Here is a 20204-nt window from a genome sequence, read left to right as displayed (position 1 = left end):
CATGGACTTCTGTTAAGTTTCTCAGGATCCACATAAGAGTCAAAACAGAGGGGAAGAAAAAAAAAGAGGTTAGAGAGGGAGGGAGCCAAATCATAAGAGACTCTTAAAAACTGAGAACAAACTGAGGGTTGATGGGGGGTGGGAGGAAGGGGAGGGTGGGTGATGGGTATTGAGGAGGGCACTTTTTGGGATGAGCACTGGGTGTTGTATGGAAACCAATTTGACAATAAATTTCATATTTAAAAAATAAATAAATAAATCCATTTAAAAAAAAGGAACTCAATATTACTAATGATCAGGGAAATGCAAATGAAAACCACAGTATCACCTCACACCTGTCAGAATGGCTAGTATCAAAAAGAGAAGAAATGACAAGTGTCAATAAGGATGTGGAGCAAAGGCAACACTAGCACAGTGATGGTGGGAATGTAAATTGGTGCAGCCAGTCTGGAAAACAGTATGGAGGTTCCTCACAAAACTAAAAGTAGAAGTATCACATGATCCAGTGCTTCCACTACTGGGTATTTACCTAAAGAAAATAAAAACACTAAATCACAAAGATACATGCTAACCTAGGTTTACTGCATTATTTTTTTTTTTTTTAATTTTTTTTTTTTTTTAACGTTTATTTATTTTTGAGACAGAGAGAGAGCATGAACGGGGGAGGGGCAGAGAGAGAGGGAGACACAGAATCGGAAGCAGGCTCCAGGCTCTGAGCCATCGGCCCAGAGCCCGACGCGGGGCTCGAACTCACGGACTGTGAGATCGTGACCTGAGCTGAAGTCGGACGCTTAACCGACTGAGCCACCCAGGTGCCCCTACTGCATTATTTATAAAAGCCCAGATGTGGAAGCAACCTAAATGTCCATCAATAGAAAAACGGATAAAGAAGATGTGGTATATATATACACACAATGAAATATTACTCAGCCATAAGAAAGAATGAGATCATGCCATTCATGACAACATGAATGGACCAAGAGGGTATTCTGCTAGGTGAAATAAGTCAGACAGAGAAAGACAAATAGCATATGATTTCACTCATGTATGGAACCTAAAAAACAAAACTAATGAGTAAATAAACAGCAAAGGTAAACAGACTCATAAATACAGAGAACAAACTTGTGGTGGCCACAGGGGAGGGGGGGGTGAGGGGATAGGCAAAATAGGGAAAGCAATTAAGAGCTACAAACTTCCAGTTATAAAATAAGGAAGCCAAATAGATGAAAAGTACAGCATAGGGAATATAGTATATATATATATATAATATATATATATATATATTATATAATTATATATTATATAATATATATATAATATATTATATATATATAATATATATATAATAATATATATATATAATAATTCCCAGCATAGGGAATATAGTATATATATATATATATATATATATATATATATATATATAATATTATATATATTATATTGTAATAACTTTGTATGGTGACATACGGTAACTGTACTTACTGTGGTGAACACTGAATAATGCATAGAATTGTCAAATTACTATGTAGTACACCTAAAACTAATACAATGTTGTATGCCATGTATACTTCAATAAAAATCTTTAAATAAATAGTCAAAATTATAAATTTCCCATTAACAGTCCTCTCTCTCTCATATATGTACATTCATGTCAATAAACATTTACCAAGTGCCAAGCACTGTCAAGGTCTGGGGATAAAAGAAAAAAAAGTCAGGGGCACCTGGGTGGCTCAGTTGGTTGGGTGTCCGACTTTGGCTCAGGTCATGATCTCGCGGTCCGTGGGTTCGAGCCCCGTGTCGGGCTCTGTGCTGACAGCTCAGAGCCTGGAGCCTGTTTCAGATTCTATGTCTCCCTCTTTCTCTGACCCTCCCCTGTTCATGCTCTCTCTCTCTCTGTCTCAAAATTAAATAAATGTTAAAAAAAAAAAAACTTTAAAAAAAAAAAGAAAAAAAAGTCAGTCCTTGTCCTCAAGGGACCTACAGTTTACTCAAGTTTAAGATCTATTACTGTGGACTTCTGGTTCACCAAGGTGAACTGAACACTTCTATCTCTTGTACTTTCCAAGACCCTGGGAAAGTGATAGTATAAAAATACAAAAGTATAAGTCATAAGTCAAGAACACAAATGGAAAATGGCATAGCAAATACAAGATTTCAACAATTTCTGACAGAGAACAGATAGGAAAGAACTGGCTGGCGAGTAACACAAATCAAAGGATGCTAGAACCTAAAATACATAACAGAAAGGGTTCCAACCCAGGAGGGAGAAGGCTTGCAAGACCAAACCCCAGAGATAAGCGATCCCATAAAGCACCATAGTTAAAAAAGAAAGAAAGAAAGAAAGAAAAAGGCTGAAAACAGGGATTAGCTGAAGGTCTGAATTATGACACAATTGATGAGCTCTCCTCCCCATTCCACCAAAGACAAAAATCCTTGCATGCAGAATATCAAATTCAACAAACCAGGATGAACAAGAGAACCCCAGAGCAAAGCCCTTGCCCTCCTGCATCTGGGCTCTCCAAGTATAATAGCCAGCTGTCCACCCACTCACCCCAAAATAAAGCCTACCAGTTGACAACCCTGACTCAGTACAACAGAACTCCCAGTCGGCCCTTCTACTAGCTCATTCTTAAATATGAACAGAATCAGGAGACAGCCATTTGGAGAAAACCTGTAACACAGAAAAGAAAGATCAAGAAAAACAAAAATGTTCTTTGAGGAGTTGAAATAATTCAAGAAACCATTTTTAATTTTTAAAAATATAGTCCTAAGATTCAAAAAATCAAAGATGTATATAATTAACAGATTCCCTCCCAACCCATTTAGCTCCCACCATTGCCCTAACAGGTAACCCATTCATTAGATTCTTATGTAGCCCTCCAGAGTTTCTTTAGGCAAATAAGCAAATATAAATAAGGAGCACCTGGGTGGCTCAGTTGGTTGAGCAACCAACTCCTGATTTTGGCTCAGGTCATGATCTCGTGGTCATGGGATCAAGACCCAAGTCAGGCTCTGCGCTGACAGCACAGAGCCTGCCTGGGATTCTCTCTCCCTCTCTGCCTGTTCCCTGCTCATGCTCATTCTCTCTCTCTCTCACTCTCACAATAAATAAATGAACATTTAAAAAAAGTAGCATAGTATATACCAAACTTTTGTTTAGAGTCACAATAACTTGATATTTTTTCCCTGTCACCACATGGAGGTTCCTCATTCTTATTTTTTAAAACCTATATGGTATATAGTATTCAATTATTTGCTGTTATGTGTTACGACAGATAACGTTGCATATTTTGCATCTCTCTCTCTCTCTCTCTCTCTATATATATATATGTATGTGGGGGGTGTGTATATTTATGTATTCCCTGAAATGAGATTGTTGGATCAAAAGAAATTTACATACTTAACTTTTATTGAAGTATGCTAATATATCCAGAATAATAAATGTGTATCTTTACATAATACTGCCAAACTGCCTTCCATGGGCATTGTACCAATTTAAACTCCCACCTGTAATGTGTGAAAGTGTCCTTTACCCCATAGCCTTGACAACAAAAAGGTGTTATCAAATGTTTTGATTTTTTTAACACTCCTATAGATTTAAAAAAGGAATCTGTGTGGTTTTAATTAGCATTTATCTTATAAGTGAGGTTAAGCATCTTTCACATAAACAATAATTAAAGTCATGAATAAGCCAAGAATTCTTATTATCACTGTTACCCTTAAGGAAATAAAATAAGACATATGAATATTGGAAAGCAGGAGACAAAACCAAAACTTGCAGGCTATATGATTATCCACAAAATCCAAGCAAATCAATTAAAAAACTATAATAGGAACTAACAAGAGAGCTCAACAGAAAGACCAAAGATGAAATCAACAAGCAGAAATCAATAGCTTTGCTATATATCAGCAATAATCAGATAGAAAATGTAATTTAAAAAACAACTATTCTGGAGGTGGGCAGCACTAGGAAGGGGAGGGAAGGGCTGGGTGCCTTGAAGAAGGGCAGCTCACTGAGATTTTACACACACACACACACACACACACACACACAATCCTGTACGTAACAGCAACAAAGCTGTAACATATTCATCTAGGAATAAGCTCAAGAAGAAATTTGCAATACTATATAAATAAAACTAATACAATACAGCTATGGTCAGCTAAATAATGTAGTTTCAGCAGTGATAGCATAAAAAATGTTGTCAAAACAACTGGCTATCTATATGGGGGGGGGAGGGAGAGATGTTACAGCCCTACTTAAAAACCAGTTACAAAAATAAATTCCAGGTAGGTTAAAGAGCTAAATGTAAAAGGAAAACTATGTAACTATTAAAAGAAAAATATGGTTGAATATATTTCTAACTTGAAAAAAGGCTTTCATTAAAAAAAAAAAACTAGATGCAAAGACCATTAATAAAAAAGCTAACACATTTGGCCATCTGACCATGAACAAGGTTAAAAGATAAGCAACAGACTGGGAGCAAACATTTGCAACACGTATAGCAAAGCATTACTATCCAGAATATATAAAGAACTAAAACAAATCAGTAAGAAATACAAATGGCCAATACATGGATGGTAGGATGGTTCAAACTCTTTAGTAAGCAGGGACATGCAAATTCAAATAATTTAATATCATTTTTTTGTCCATCAGATGAGCCCCCCAAAAATCTGTTAATATTACATTTGAGAAGTGTATGAGAAATTCAGCACTTCATAAACTCTTGGCAGATAAACTGGAATAGCTTTTTCATTTAACTAATTCCAAGTATCTATTTATAAATCTTTAAGTAGGCTCCATGCCCAGCATGGAACTCGAACTCATGACCCTGAGATCAAGAGTCGCAACCTCTACCAGAGCGAGCCAGGCACCCCAACAAATTCGACGTATCTTAATGCATACTTGTCATTAGCAATTCCACTTTTTAGTATCTACCTGAGAAATATTCTTGTATGCATACAAATATGTATGCACTAGGACTTTTACTGAAGCATTGTTTGGAACAGCAAAAAATACTGAGAAGAACTTAAATATACACCTATAAGAGAATGGTGAAATAGCAGTGGTACATGTGTAATAATACACATCTGTTTAAATGAGAGATGGATACATACTGATATATAAAAATCTCCTACATATACATACTATTAGGTGAAAAAAACAAGTTATAGTACAACATATACATCTTTATATCATTTATGTGAAAAAAATCCACAAAACCTTTTGTTTCTAAAAGTACTCATGTATGTTTAAATGCCTGTAAAAAAGACTGGAAAGATATGCTCTTAACTTACCCTACAGGTTAAAGAAGCAAGTAGTATTAAACACTATGTATTCATTAAAAAGAATGAAGTGATGTGTAAATACTGACATGAAAAGAGCCCTAAGTCATATTCTTTGGGAAAAGAGCAAATCATAAAATATGTTTTTTATTTGTATATGCACATATGAAAAAGGACTGTATAAGTTCACAGTCAACTCCTTTTTTCCAAAGATTTTTTTAAATTATTTTTAAGTAATCTCTACGCCCAATGTGGGGCTTGAACTTACAACCCCAAGATCAAGAGTTGCAAGCTCCACCAACTGAGCCAGCCAGGTGCCCCCCCCCCCAGTCAACTTTGAACAATGGATACCCACTGGGGGGCAAGAAATTGCAAAAAAGTGGACCTTAAGGCTTTAGTGGACCTCTATGTTATTTTAATCCTTTAAGGCAGAATTGTCTATTGTCTATCAGAATTGTCTATACAAAAGAACCAGTTAAGGATATTATCACTTCTCAAAATAACTGAAGGAAGGAGAAAACAAATAAGGTATGTACTACATAAATCCAAATAAATTCATCAATCAATACTTATTGAATTCTTTGTGCCAAGCACTGTAAGCCCCTTCATGCATTTTCTCATGTAATCATCACCAGAATCTTGAGGCAGATAATATCTTTATTCCCATTTTACAAATGAAGAAACTAGGCTTTAAAAATTAACTTGACTAAAATCACACAGCTAGCGAAAATCAGGGCTAGAATTCAATCCAGGCATTGAATTCCTAAGTCCATTCTTTACTCATAACATGACGCCACATATGACTTAGAGCCACATGTGTAACACTATATCCCTGAATTAAACAGATACATACAATGCATAACCACATTATAGTCCTCAGGAGTTTATAACACTAAAACTATCTTCTTACTCACTTCCATCATCCAGTTTTGCTTTAGCAAGATCATTTCCTCAATTAAAGATACCCGTATTGTGTGAAAAACTTTCTGGGTCCAAATTAGAAAAGGAGTTGAAATCATCTCCATCTTCTTTCATTATCAAAAATAAACAATTTATCTTTATTGGGGAGCCTGACTTTATATTTATCAATCACCTATCCTAATTAAAACTTTATTCTGTCTAACCCTTTATAACAATGGTGGCAAAACTACATACAGGGGCACCTGGGTGGCTCAGTCAGTTAAGCATCCCATTTCGGCTCAGGTCATGATCTCATGGTTTGTGGTTCGAGCCCCGCGTTGGGCTCTGTGCTGACAACTTACAGCCTGGAACCTGCTTCGGATTCTGTGTCTCCCTTTCTCTCTGCCCACCCCCCACCGCCAGCTCACACTCTATCTTTCGCTCTCAAAAATAAATAAACATTAAAAAAATAAAAATAAATAAAATAAAAAACTACATGCAGCCCTCAAGCCAAACCCATCTCACTTCACTGCCATATTTTGTGCAGCAGGTGAGCTAAGAAATATTTTTATATTTTTAAATGGTTGGGAAAAAAATCAAAAGAAGAATAGTATTTCATGACACAAAAATTATTTAAAATTCATATTTCAGTGTTCATAAATAGTTTTATTGGAACATAGTCACACTCATTCATTTACATATTGCCTATGGCTGCTACAACAGCAGAGTTGAGATGTTGCAACAGACTTCATGGCCCGCAAAGCTTAAAATATTTAGTCTAGTCCTTTACAGAAAAAGTTATCAAACCTTGCTTTATAGTTTTCATAAGAAAGTTATCTACTTTACTGAATTACTCCTAAAAACAACTCTGAGAGCTATTTGGTATTACCCTGAATTCTGAAAATTAGGAAGGCTCAGAAAAGTTTTAGCATCTTGCCCAAGTCAGAAAGCTAGTAGGTGAAGGGGAGAATTCTGGAAACCCAGTTTTCTAACTCCAAATCCAATATACTGTTTACCACAATACCACTTTCTAAGAACCCAACCCCTCCTGATTAATCAATGAGTTTAGATCTTTGGCGCTAAAATTTACCAGATGGTTAGAGACATAAAAGCTTTAAATTGGTAGGAAATCATTTCTCAATTGAGAAACTCTGACTCCAAAAATATTTTAATAGACTACAATGCATTTCATATGTATATGTATGTCATATAATTTACAAAGCATATTTTCTCATTTAATGAGCCAAAAAACCTCTGCAAAATAGGTAGGGCTTTTGTTTTGTTTAGTAACACATGAAGTAATCGGTGCTTAGACTTATACAATATCATACTGAGGGCAAGACCAGAACCCAGGCTGACTCCTACTCCAGTGACATTTTCACTTGGGAACAGTTTCTTCTCATAAGGAATGTATTTGGGTTTTTTCCCCCCTTAGAAACAAAAGCAGTAGCTCAGACATTTAAAATATTAAGAAACCTATAGTGTTTAAAAGGGATAAACAATTCAACAAAATAACAATTAACAAAAGAGATACTCAGAATTGCTGGTCTCTTAACATTCAGATCTCTGTTCAAAGTCACCTCCTCAAAGAAGACTTCCAAACTGACCACCTGAGCTAAAGAGGCTCCTCTCTAACATCCCAGCACCCTTGAAAAATTTTTTTCTTGAGGTACTTGGCTGGCTCAGTCAGTGGAACATGCAACTCTTGATCTCAGGATTGGGGATTTGAGCCCCACACTGGGTGTAGAGATTATTTAAAAATAAAACCTTTTTTAAAAAGTTCTTCTCAGCATTTATTTTCTGATAGATCTGTTGACTATCTGTTGTCTTCCACTGTAATGTAACTTCAAAGAGGACAGGGTCATTTCCTAATTTACTTCCTTTTCATCTATTCCCCCAACACATCAACCCTGCACACTGGAGGAACACAATAAATATTTGTTGAATGAATGGTAGAACTTTACAAACATGCTGGGTAAGTCATACTACAAAATTCATTTGGGCTAACAGCTTCAGAGTGAGTTAAAAGTGCATCTGAAAGGTTCCTTAGCAAATGAACTGCGTATCTTCAAGGGTTTTGTCTCTTGCTAGAAACCTTCAAATGATAGCTCTGAATGGAAATGCGACAGTCGCCCATCAGGATAAAAATTATTCTCCGGGCAGCATTGGAAATAAAAGAACTGATCAACTGGAGTTGATCAAACCAATTCCCCATTCTTGTATTAAAACACATCCCCTAGTGTTTAAAACAATTCAAAATAACATCCCTATTTTAATTATACTTGACTTGAGGCTGAGATTTACCAACCAAACATGCTATACTAAATTTTAATTCTCATTTTTACAAGCAACTAAACTAAAATAATCTTGCGTTATTCCTAAATGAAAAGGACAAGTACAGGTGATGATAGCCTAAGCTACAAATAAAAAGTCTCCAAAAAGTACTGATTGATATGTGGTTTGGTCAAGAAGCTGGCTCACAATCAGAATCTATGTAACACATAGATATGACTCCTTTTAGGATAAATCCCATGCCAATTTCTGGTTAATTATAAACCAAATCTGCTTTTTTCCTACTTTTAAGATTTCGCCCTATACAAACAATCTGAAAACAAAAATACTACTCTTTATAAAAAAGGAAAACAACACTTTAACATAAGGAGTGTCTAGTTAGCCATATTGAAGTTTCCTGATCATGCAAGTCTCATTGCCTCATAAAGAGCTTTAGAATATTCCCACTCTTCAAATATAAGGCATGACCTTCAAAAATGCATTTAGAAACATTTCTCCTCCACAAATGCTCAAAAAGTAATCAGATATCGCCAAAAAATAGCTTCATTTAAATACATGTACAGTATTGTATATTATGTATTTTTTATTGAAGTATAGTTGACACACAATGTTACATTAGTTTCAGGCATACAACATAGTGACTCAACAAGTCTATACATTATGCTATGCTCCCACAAGTGTAGCTACCATCTGTCACCATACAACAATATTACGATACCATTAATTATATTCCCTATGGTGTACCTTTTATCCCTATGACTTATTCCTTCCATAACTGGAAGCCTGTACCTCCCACCCCCTTATCTATTTTATAATTTAAAAAAAACTTCAAGATAATCCATATGCAAAAGAATAGAGCTGGACCCTTACCTTATACCATATACAAAAATTAACTCAAAATGGATCAAAGGCCTCAATATTAAAGCTAAAACAATAAAACTCTTCAAAGAAAAAAAAGGGGTTAAAAATCTTCATCATCTTGGATTCGGCAATGGTTTCTTAAATATAACACTGAAATCATAAGAAACAAAAAAAAATAAACTGGATTTCGTCAAATTTCAAAACTTTTGTGCATCAAAAGACACTATCAACAAAGTAAAAAGACAACTGAGAATGGAAGAAAATATTTGCAAATCATATATCTGATCAGGGTCTAGTATCTAGAATATATATACATATATATATATATTTATTTTTTTTAATGTTTATTTATTTCTGAGACAGACAGAGTGGGAGAGGGACAGAGAGAGAGAGGGAGACAGAATCAGAAGCAGGCTCCAGGCTCTGAGCTGTCAGCACAAGGCCCGATGCAGGGCTCCAACTCACAAACCGTGAGATCATGACCTGAGCTGAAGTCAGACCCTCAACCGACTGAGCCACCCAGGCGCCCCTAGAATATATTTTTAAAAAACTCTTACAAGTCAACAATAAAAAAATTATAAAATGGGCAAATAGACATTTCTCCAAAGATGAAATTGAAATAGCCAATGAGCACATTAAAAGATGCTATCATTGCATAGGGGCACTTGTACCGCAATGTTTATAGCAGCACTCTCAACAATAGCCAAATTATGGAAAGAGCCTAAATGTCCATCAACTGATGAATGGATAAAGAAATTGTGGTTTATATACACAATGCCGTACTACATGGCAATGAGAAAGAATGAAATATGGCCCTTTGTAGCAACGTGGATGGAACTGGAGAGTGTGATGCTAAGCGAAATAAGCCATACAGAGAAAGACAGATACCATATGGTTTCACTCTTATGTGGATCCTGAGAAACTTAACAGGAACCCATGGGGGAGGGGAAGGAAAAAAAAAAGAGGTTAGAGTGGAAGAGAGCCAAAGCATAAGAGACTCTTAAAAACTGAGAACAAACTGAGGGTTGATGCAGGTGGGAGGGTGGGGAGGGTGGGTGATGGGTATTGAGGAGGGCACCTTTTGGGATGAGCACTGGGTGTTGTATGGAAACCAATTTGACAATAAACTTCATATATTGAAAAAAAAAGATGCTATCATTAGTCATTAGAGAAAGGCAAATTAAAACCACAATGAGATCCCATTTCACACCCACTTAGGATGGCCATAAAGCACACAAACAAAAAAATCCAGAAAGTAACAAATGTTGGTGAGGATGTGAAGAGATTAGAACCCTTATACATTACTGGTGGAAATGTAAAATAGTGCAGCCACTGTGGAAAAGTTTGGTGGTTCCTCAACAAGTTAAACAGAATTACTACCTGACCCAATAATTCTACTTCTAGGTACATACCCCAAAGAATTGAAAACAGTTGTTCAAGTACTTATACATAAATATTCATACCAGCATTATTCACAAAAGCCAAAAGGTAGAAAGATACCAAATGTCTACGAACCGATGAATAGATTAACAAAATGTAGTATATTCATACAATGGAATATTATTCAACCATAAAAAGGAATGAAATATAGGGGCACCTGGCTGGCTCAGTTGGAAGAGCATGCAACTCTTGAACTTGGGGCTGTGAGTTCAAGACGCACGATGGGTGTAGAGACTACTAAAAAAAAATAAACTTAAAAAAAAAGGAATGAAAGACTGATACATGCCACAACATTAGTGAACCTCAAAAACATGCAAAGTGAAAGAAGCCAGACACAAAAGGTCATATATTGCATAGCTTCATTTATATGAAATACCCAGAATAGCAAATCCATAGAGAGGGCAGATTCGTGGTTGCCAGGGGCTGGGAGGAAAGGGGAATGGGAAGCGACTGTTTAATGGGTACAGAGTTTCCTTTTGGGGTGATGAAAATGTTTTGGAACAAGATATGCAACATCATGAAGGTACCTGACATTGAATTGTACACTCTAAAATGGCACATTTTATGTTATGTGAATTTTATCACAATACAAAGTTACCAGGTTAAAACACAGAAAACAATGTTACTTCATTTCTGTTAATGAAAAAAATGATATATCCCTGAAGAAAGGAGCATTAAAGACTCACTACTGCAGTAAGTTAACCTCAACATTTTCTAAACTGAATATCTTATGATAAGCTCTACCTAAACAATTTAAAATGGTATCAAATTCTCCTTTTGAAGTTTTGGGTATTTCTGAATAAATGCTTTTACAGATGTCCTTTACAATCATCAAATATCTCCTAACAGTACCATAAATTTTATGATCTCAAACAAAAAAATGTAAAAGACCCACCTCTCTGAAAGTATTCTGCATTTTAGGCAAGAGACATAAACAAGTATATCTGCAAATAGAACTGGTCTACTTATACTAAGATGGGATACTGAGAAAGGAAGGGTTTTTTTCTTACACACAACCCCCACCCCACAGACATATACACAAAAATTTAGGCCTTCTATTAATTTTAAGTAAATTATCTGACTAGAAATCTTATAGTAATATAACAATTCTCATTTCTTTATTTCTGACTACTCTGGTTCTAGTCAGAACCTGACTGGCTTTATCATTTAAAACCCCTGGCTTTATCATTTACTGGCTAAGTCAATGGACACCTTAATGAAAAATTCGTGTAGTTTATGGAAGAAAGTTAAAGTCCAAATTACAGAAATTTAACTCCTATAAAATAATTACATCAACAAATGTAGACTTGTGATATGAGGATCAACGCTGGTCTAGAAGTCGGAACTCCAGGGTCCACCACTCACTTACCAGGACAGGTCTTATCTTTCTGTGCTTTCTCTCTTATGTATAAAAAGGCAAATAATGTTCCTGCTTGCCTACCAACAGAAGTACAGTAATAAAAATATGTACAAGGTGTGATGGGACCACTAAAGGAGGGCACCGAATGCAGTTTGGTGGAGGATGCTGGGAAAAGAAAAAAAGCGGGGGGAGCATGAAAGGCTTTCAGAAATAGCTAAAGACTGAAGTTAGTCTAAAAAGAATGAGTTCAAAATTCAAAGGGAAGGGGAGAGAGAGCATTCCAGGTTGGGGAGGGGGTTTGGGGCAGGGGCATCAGAAGCGAAGGCAGAGAGATGAACACCAAAAATCTGCTTATGTTATTTTCCTTCTTAAATAGTCAAGGGCTCCTAATTCTGCAGGGTAATCCTTCACCCTAGCCTCAATCTAAGATTCCAACCTTATCGCATTCCACTCCCAGCCTCAATACTTGAAAGATCTTCCACTCCAGGAACATCTAGTTCAAAACTGGGAGGCTACCTTGCCTGCCAAAGTTGGTGTAACATTCCCAGGCTCTCATGATGCTTTTATACTTCTATTCTACTGCTTACTACACTAAGTATTCATCTTAATCTGAGAGAATACGAACATAGTATTAACTTTTGTATTTAAATTCTGGGTAGCCAAAACAAGGATTACACTCCTTCCAACATCAAGGCAGAATAAAGAAAAAAGTCATGGGAATGTTCTCAAATTTGCAACTTTTCCAAGATAATAAATATATGTCAGCAAAGTTTGTAAAAAGTAACCATGAAAAGTGAAAAATCCATAAACTATTAATCTTGACCCAGAATAGAATGAGACCATCACAAAGCATCCCTACCAGAAGATAAGTAATGCATTCAGAGAACAAAATGTCCTTAGTAATCTGCTATAATTTAAACGCACATCAACAAGTGCCAATTTTCAAACAAAATAAATTCTGAATGACAAAAAAAATCACGTATATATATTTTAGCATTCAAAACCAGTTTTAGTGCATTTTAGCTATCCTTCAATGCAAGGTATCCCTCCTTTAGGCTGCTGACTTCAAACAATTTTTAAATTCATCAGTCTAAAGGTTAAATATTGTCTAGAAGACACCTGCTGCTCTGTGTCATATACTGCGACCTCTTCAAAAGTTATCTTGGTAGTACAACTTACTATAAATGAAAAACAGGTAACAATGCCTCCCCAAATTGGATGCAATCACTACTATATAGAAGTGTATAGTAAGTGAGTAAGCCTTTTCACAACTTTAAGGCTATTTATTCATGTAATTGCTTCAATCAAAGGTAACGCTTAAGAAGGAATAGCTATACCACTCGCATCTGTTTTAAGGGTTCAATTTCATTTTAACAGGGTCTATCAACTCCCAAGATAGGGAGATACACACGTGCTGGATTTCCACCCACAGCCCACACCATAAATGTTTCACCACTCTTAACTAGTCAAACAAAACCTCTTTCCAGTACACTGAAGCCACCTCACCACTTTTACCCTAAAGCCATCATACCATCTCCTCCCCATTCGCAACCGTCAGTCACCCATTCCCAAATAACACCTCTCAATCTCTTGAACCTAACCCACTTACACAATCAGACAGCAATATCCCTCTCCACGATCTCCCACCCCAATGCCCACTGAAACTCAACTTCCCACACCCGAAGCGATCTTCTCTTTCAGCAGCCTCAATCTCACCTAAATGATCACTCAGTCCTTTGTCAACCATCTCCCAGGGCCCCCTCACGTATCCTCCTCACCTTCCCGATCCCCTAGTCTTCCACCAACTCCCAAAGTTGCCACCCCCCAACAAAAACAGAAAAAAAGACAAAAACGCACCTTAACCCCAAACCTGCCCTTCTCCACTTTCCCCCTTAGAATTTTCCTCTCCGCCTGTTCGCTCACACGTACTACAGCTCCGAGAACCCCGAAGACCCAAGCCCGGCCTCGTCCCATACCTCTTGGCGACGGCATCCACCCTACCTCAGTCAAGCCGCCCCCCACTAGGGAGCTTACTCCTAAGACTCTTTGGCCGCCGCTGCCTCCCTCCATTCATCCCTAGCCCATTCATCTCTCAACCCAATCCCAGACACGCCCCCCGGCCTCCTCCCTCTCTCCCAGAGCCTTGGCCGGCCCGGGACCCTCACCAGATTAGAAGCTCTCACGGACAGAGACTCTGACTCTTTTCGCTGCTCCCTCGCCCTCTTTCAAGCCTCCGCTCGCCCCTCGACGAGCCACACCGTAGAACACACACATATACACACACCGCCTCCTCCTCTATCGCCTCCTCCGATGCTTCTTACTCCCCTCCTCGATGTCTCGAGCGCCGCTCCGCGTTGTGTGCGCGTGCGCGCGCGACAGTCTCCCGCGAGCCCACCGGGCCAGCTACTGCCGGTAGGTAAAGAGCGGGCGGGGTTAGGGGAGCGGTGTACGAGCCCAAGCTCGAGCTCGCCCGGGAGCAGAGCAGGCGCACGCGTACTCCAGCCAGGGAATTCTGGAGAGAAGAGAGGGGTAGAGGGGGGCGGGGAAGGGAGGGGAGGGAAGGAGAGGGGGGGAGGGGCGGAGAAAGACGACGGAGCAGCCCTAACTCCGAACAGCCCCTATCGCAGCGAGGTGCCCAGTGGCTAGCCAACTGGAGCGTGCGCACTCCTCCCCCGCCCTCTTCAACGCAGCGGGAGAGAGGGATGCGCGTCGAGCAGGAGAAAGGCTTCTCTCCTTTCCAAAAAAGAAAATCTCAGTGAGGAGACACGCGTGACACCCCCTGTGTGTTCAAAAGATCTCTCTCCACGGCTTCTTTACCCACCTCCCCTCCAAAAAAGAAAAGTCCAAGCACACACTTCCCAGCCACCCACCATCCACTCTGTTATCCGCAAGCCTCTAAATGCAGCAGCTCTGCGGAGATGTGATACCCGCCGGCACCTTTTCACCCACCACCCCTAACTCCCTTTTTTCAACTCCCAGCTTTTCTCGCGAGACCCATACCTGCCGGCTTCGGGATTAGAAATCGAAGCACAGATTTACAAATACCGGTCTCCCGGTTACGTTGCTAGGGCAACGGCCACGGCATGTTCCCCCCCCACACACCCTCACCCCCACCCCTCCGGACCTCAGTGCGCGCGCGCGGGGGCTGGGCAACAACGAAAGTGGGGATGGGAAAGGGAAGATATGAAACGGATTTTTGACGGCATGTAACCGCTAGGCCTGGGCACGTGCCTTGCGCCTCGCAGGCAGGTGCGGTGTACCCTGGGAATTGTAGTTTTTGTTTCCATCTCCAGTCCCATTCGCACCCTCCGCCTTACTTAGGCCTCTGGCCTGGAGGGAAATTACCGACGCCATTTTGCTGGGAACAATGGCCTTCGGCCTAGGCTGTAGCGGGTGGGGGAGGGAGCAATGTTTTAAGGGTTTGGTTACCCTCCCCTGGCCCCTCGGTGCCATAGCAACCCCTTCAGAAGCCTAGCCCCGCCCCCTCTCTGTCCTGCTGGCTCCTAGACTGCACGCTGCGTAAAGGCCACCTCCCCTAAAGCTGGCTCTCACCGTCTCCTACCGTTCACTTCCCAGATCCTCTAGTTGGTGGTGAATGCTACCTCCTTCAAGCTTTCACTACACGTTAACTTTGGCGCCGCGGCTTTATTTAACAACTGTTTCCTGCATTGTATCAGGCACTGTACAGAATTGTTTCTGTCATTCTTGCATGAATAATCCTGGCTCCACAGAGGAGGAAACTGAGGCCCAAGAGGAGAAAGTGGATATGACTTGCTCAAATTCACACAACTATGTATGGAGGAGCCAGAACTTGAACCCAGGTGTTCTCACTCCAAAGCCCATGCATTTTTCAATCCCCCAGGCTGCATCTGGTATCTGAGCCACTGAATGAAAGCTCCTAAAGGGCAGGATTTCTTTCAAATGCCCCTCAAGTCTTAGAAAGATGCCTTGAGGGTAGGAGGCTGTGTGGAAAATGCCAGTCTAATATTATCAACTTCCCAGCCTCAGGACCCTATCACTGAGTTATATCAATTTCCTCTCTCCACGTTATTTTTTCTTGTCCTACTATAGGTCTCAGAACCTCAGCTTTTTCAGCTCTTTAAAAAACCATCAATAAATTTAATTATGAGGTTTCCAGAGTCCAAATGGAGTGGAATGGTGGGAGGCCATGCAGCCCTGTTTGTTGTCTCTACATCTTTGCTCTTGAAGGTCACTTATTAATGCCAGGATTGCCAGAACGTGTAAGGAAACCAGACTATGCCCTTAATAAATTCAAATCCCCATATTCACTTTTGACAATGGAAAAAGACTTTAAAGGAATGAAATTCAGTGCTAGGAGGTCCAACTATTCCACCTGTGGAGATCTTCCTGGCTAAATTTGGAAGAGCAAGGTGTAATTTCTCCAAATAGTGCCACCACTCTACCTTAAAGATCTCTGCATTCCAAATTAGTGACAGAATGGATGGAGTCTTGTAAACTCCTTTCCTCACTGTCCCTGAAGATAGTCCCTTTTCCCTGTTGGAATTGTTGAGTACTGTGGGGAAAACAGGAAACAGCCAAGTAACCACCAAAGGGCTGTTTCAAAGGTTACCAAGCTATTACAAGTCTTTGTATCTCCTGACTTCCCCTGAGATGCTAACTAGAAAACTTGTGGCACCATTTTTTTTAATTGAACCACAATTTTTGTTTCTCAATGTCACCCTACTCCCACCACCACTACACACATCCACCTTTAGGAAAATCAACAGGTACCTTCCTCAGTTGTGATCTATTCCTTTGTCTCTGAGCCCAATGATGTAATCAGTACAGAACAATACCTGGAAATGTTAGCCCTTCAACCTGCTCAGATATGAACCCTTCTGAGAAGTCCCTCTTTGACAGCAAAGATTTGCTAAATAACTATAAAATAGTGTGACTTTTACAAACCTGAGAAATTAGAAAATCAGTCTGTTCCCCATTCAAGCAAGGCTCTTCTCAATTTAGACCTTTTATTGACACGCATGCTCTTCTATTTGAAGTAACCTGTCCATAACTCAGAACAAATGCCACTATAGGCATTCCCACTCTTCTTTAGAAGAGTGGGAAATTATAGCTAGTCAACAATGTATGACAGGGAACATTTCTATTTAACCCACTGGTTTCCACTGACTCTCAAATAGCATTTGTGATGTTTCTACTCATCAAATAGAAAATTTAACTTAAAAATATTAACCACTTGTCATTCATTAGCCTCCCGCCTCTATCCCTTCACTCAGTTTTTTAAAAAATGTTTATTTATTTTGAAAGAGAGAGAAAGAGTGCAAGTGGGAGGGTGGGGGGCAGAGAGATAGGGACAGGGAGAATCCCAAGCAGGCTCCTCGCTGTCAGTGCAGAGCCCAGGGTGGAGCTCGAACTCATGAACTGTGGGATCATGACCTGAGCTGAAATTAAGACTCAGACACTTGGCTGACTGAGCCACAGAGGTGCCCCACCAGTTTCATTTTTTTACAGCATTTGTGACTTCCCCCAAAATATTATATGTGTATGATTTGATAATTTGCTTATTATATGTCTCTCTTTTACTGGAATGTAAATTCCATGAAATTATAAACTTAATGTGTTTTGTAATGCTATTAAATTCCTTATACATTCTAGGCAGGCAATAAATATTGAATTAGTTAAGTAATTAAAAAAATATTAACCACTTGTAATTTGGCTTTACGTTATTCCAGGAAAAAATTCTTCCAGTGATGTAGTTCATCTTATGTAAAGGCTCTGGTGCCATGAAATTACAAAAGGTTTCACTGGGACCATTTTTAGACCCTGGCATCCTGCAGGGGTGGGGGTGGGAGGTTAGTTACATGACCCTACTAGCTGTTGCTCTCCTCCCTATAACATAGAAGTTAACTCCTTCAGTTAACAAAATGGAACTGAGATGAACCTCAAAGTTAACAGTTAGCTGACTGCTACAACCATAGGTAGAGTTGTGACTGTTTCTGAAACTCAGTTTCCGACCTGGAGCCCTCCTTTTACCGGGTTATTGGGAAAGCAATAGAAGTCATTCTTGATTTTCTTTTCTCTCATCCCAGGCATTGTCATAGTTTAGGGATTTTATGTAGTACTCAGGCATGGGGGTAGAGAGTGGAAGTGGGGTAAAGTCATATGCTTCCAGGTCCTTATATCCTGTCAATTACTGCTCAGCCCTCTGCCCACATGGGTCCTTTCAGGTGCTATAGTTTTCTCCAATGTCTCTGCCATACTTGGGGCATAGAACTCATTGCCAAGGTTGTCTGTTGGTCCATCTACCTAGACATTCTACAAAGCCCTTCCTCTCTTGAGTCTTCTAGCCAACCAAATGTTGCTCCTGGCAGTACATGCTGGTTGACCTCCCACAGAGCTCTTTGCTCACCTCCTACCCCACCCCCAAGCACCAAGGAGAGGGGAGTGAGGAAGAGAAGAATCTTTTTTTAGGCTTATGCAAATCTTTCTTCCTTCTAGTTTTCTAGCCCAGATACTTTGTCTTTGTCCCTGCACATTAACCCCCCTTCCCTAGGGCTTCCACTTTTGGAACACAGAAGCTAGAGAGACTGGCAGAGTATTTGTTTTCCTGCCTTGCCACCTCCCTCCCCTGAGATATGCCATAAAGCTGACTACTTTTTTGGTGGGGGAAGGATAGAGTAAATGGGGGAAAATACAGGAAAGAAAACATCCATTAATGTCTCAAAAATATTGCAGCCACTTTCTTCCTCACATTAAATCTTAGCAGTTAGAGCAAAGAAAATTTACTTCTCATCCAGATGCCCCCTGATCAAGATAGTAATTCCCAGGACTTAGATACCTGGGTGATCTTTTCTTTGGTACTGGGGAATTTCTTACCTGAATCATCTAGGATCTGTTAATGTCCTCCCAGGAGGTTCTCCTTCCTTCCAGCAAAAGTTGAGTGTCCCCTGAGTAAGAATAAACATTACCTAGCCAAGAAATGAGCAGCTACCTTCAGTTTAGTAACTGACTTAGAAATACTCCACCTTTCCGATTAGATAGTACAATTTCTAGAGCCTTACTATGGAGTCTGATCTCCTCTTCCTGGACACAGTCTTTTTCTCCAGGTCATATAGCTGGTAGAGGGTAAGGTAAATGCCTTTGCCTTGACAACTTAGCCTAAAAAAGAGTAAGCCTGCATCACTTCTCCTAAAACTTGCTAAGTATCTGGAATCTTAATTCCTCTGCAAAGTCTCCATGTGGACAGGATACAGAGCCTGAGTTGGAGGTGTTGGAACAACTCTTTCCCTCTCCAGAAGTAGATCAATTATTTTAGAAATGTACAGTGTAACATAGTATATGCTTTTGGGAATCAGAGAATTCAGTCTCCTGAGCTAACTAACAAGGCTGAATTTGCCTGCCTTTCTTTCCTTCCTCTCTCCTCTCCCTTCAACTTCCCTTCCACTGACCCCTCTGTATCTGTTCCAACATTCTGTAAGTCTTTCAAAACAGTCTTGTTACAAATCCTTCATGTATCAGGAATGAATCGGAGTCTATCACTAAGGTTACTACTACTACTACTACTACTAAATAACATTTACTATGTGCTTTATACAAACCCATTAAATCCTATGGGGTAAGCGCCATTATTAAAACCATTTTTTAAATTGTTAATCCAAATCACAAAGAGGTTAAATACCTTGCCAAGGTAACACACCAAGATTTGAACCCAGTTAGTTTAGTTCAGAGTCCGTTGCTCTCAATCTTTTTGTTGTACCTTTGTTGTACCTTTCTATGATTCCGTTTAACTTTAGTCTCCAAGCTCCCTTTTCTATGAGGCTGGTAAAATAACCTCAATTCTTTTTTTTTTTTTTTTTTTTTTTTTTTTTTTTTGTGATAGACCACACACATGAGTGGGGAAAAGGGGCAAAGGGAGAGAGAGAATCCCAAGCTCCACTTAGCATGGAGCCTGACACAGGGCTTGATTCCACAACTTTGTGATCATGACCAGAGCTGAAATCAAGAGTTGGATGCTCAACCAACTGAGCCACCCAGGCGCCCCACCTCAATTCTTTTTTATTTTCATTTTTATTCCTTTTCTTTT

General features: G+C 39.4%; 1 protein-coding gene across 2 annotated transcripts in view; it reads right to left on the bottom strand.

Moving 5' to 3' along the window:
* WNK3 (WNK lysine deficient protein kinase 3) overlaps positions 1-15227 on the bottom strand; it is a 185130-nt gene extending 169903 nt beyond the window's left edge. Inside the window, exon 1 of one of the 2 annotated variants that reach the window (XM_081794294.1) lies at positions 15143-15227. The gene's annotated coding sequence lies outside the window, so the exon portion shown is untranslated. Of the gene's footprint in view, positions 1-14307; positions 14636-15142 lie in introns of those variants that run through there. The other variant, XM_081794293.1, reaches the window with a different exon arrangement.
* Positions 15228-20204: the final 4977 nt, after the last annotated feature.

Source organism: Panthera onca, chromosome X (genome assembly GCF_046562875.1).
Source record: "Panthera onca isolate mPanOnc1 chromosome X, mPanOnc1 haplotype 2, whole genome shotgun sequence".
In the NCBI taxonomy this organism is placed as follows: Eukaryota; Metazoa; Chordata; class Mammalia; order Carnivora; family Felidae; genus Panthera; species Panthera onca.
The sequence above is the reverse complement of the archived record's forward strand: the minus strand, read 5'-3'. Positions and strand labels throughout refer to the sequence as shown.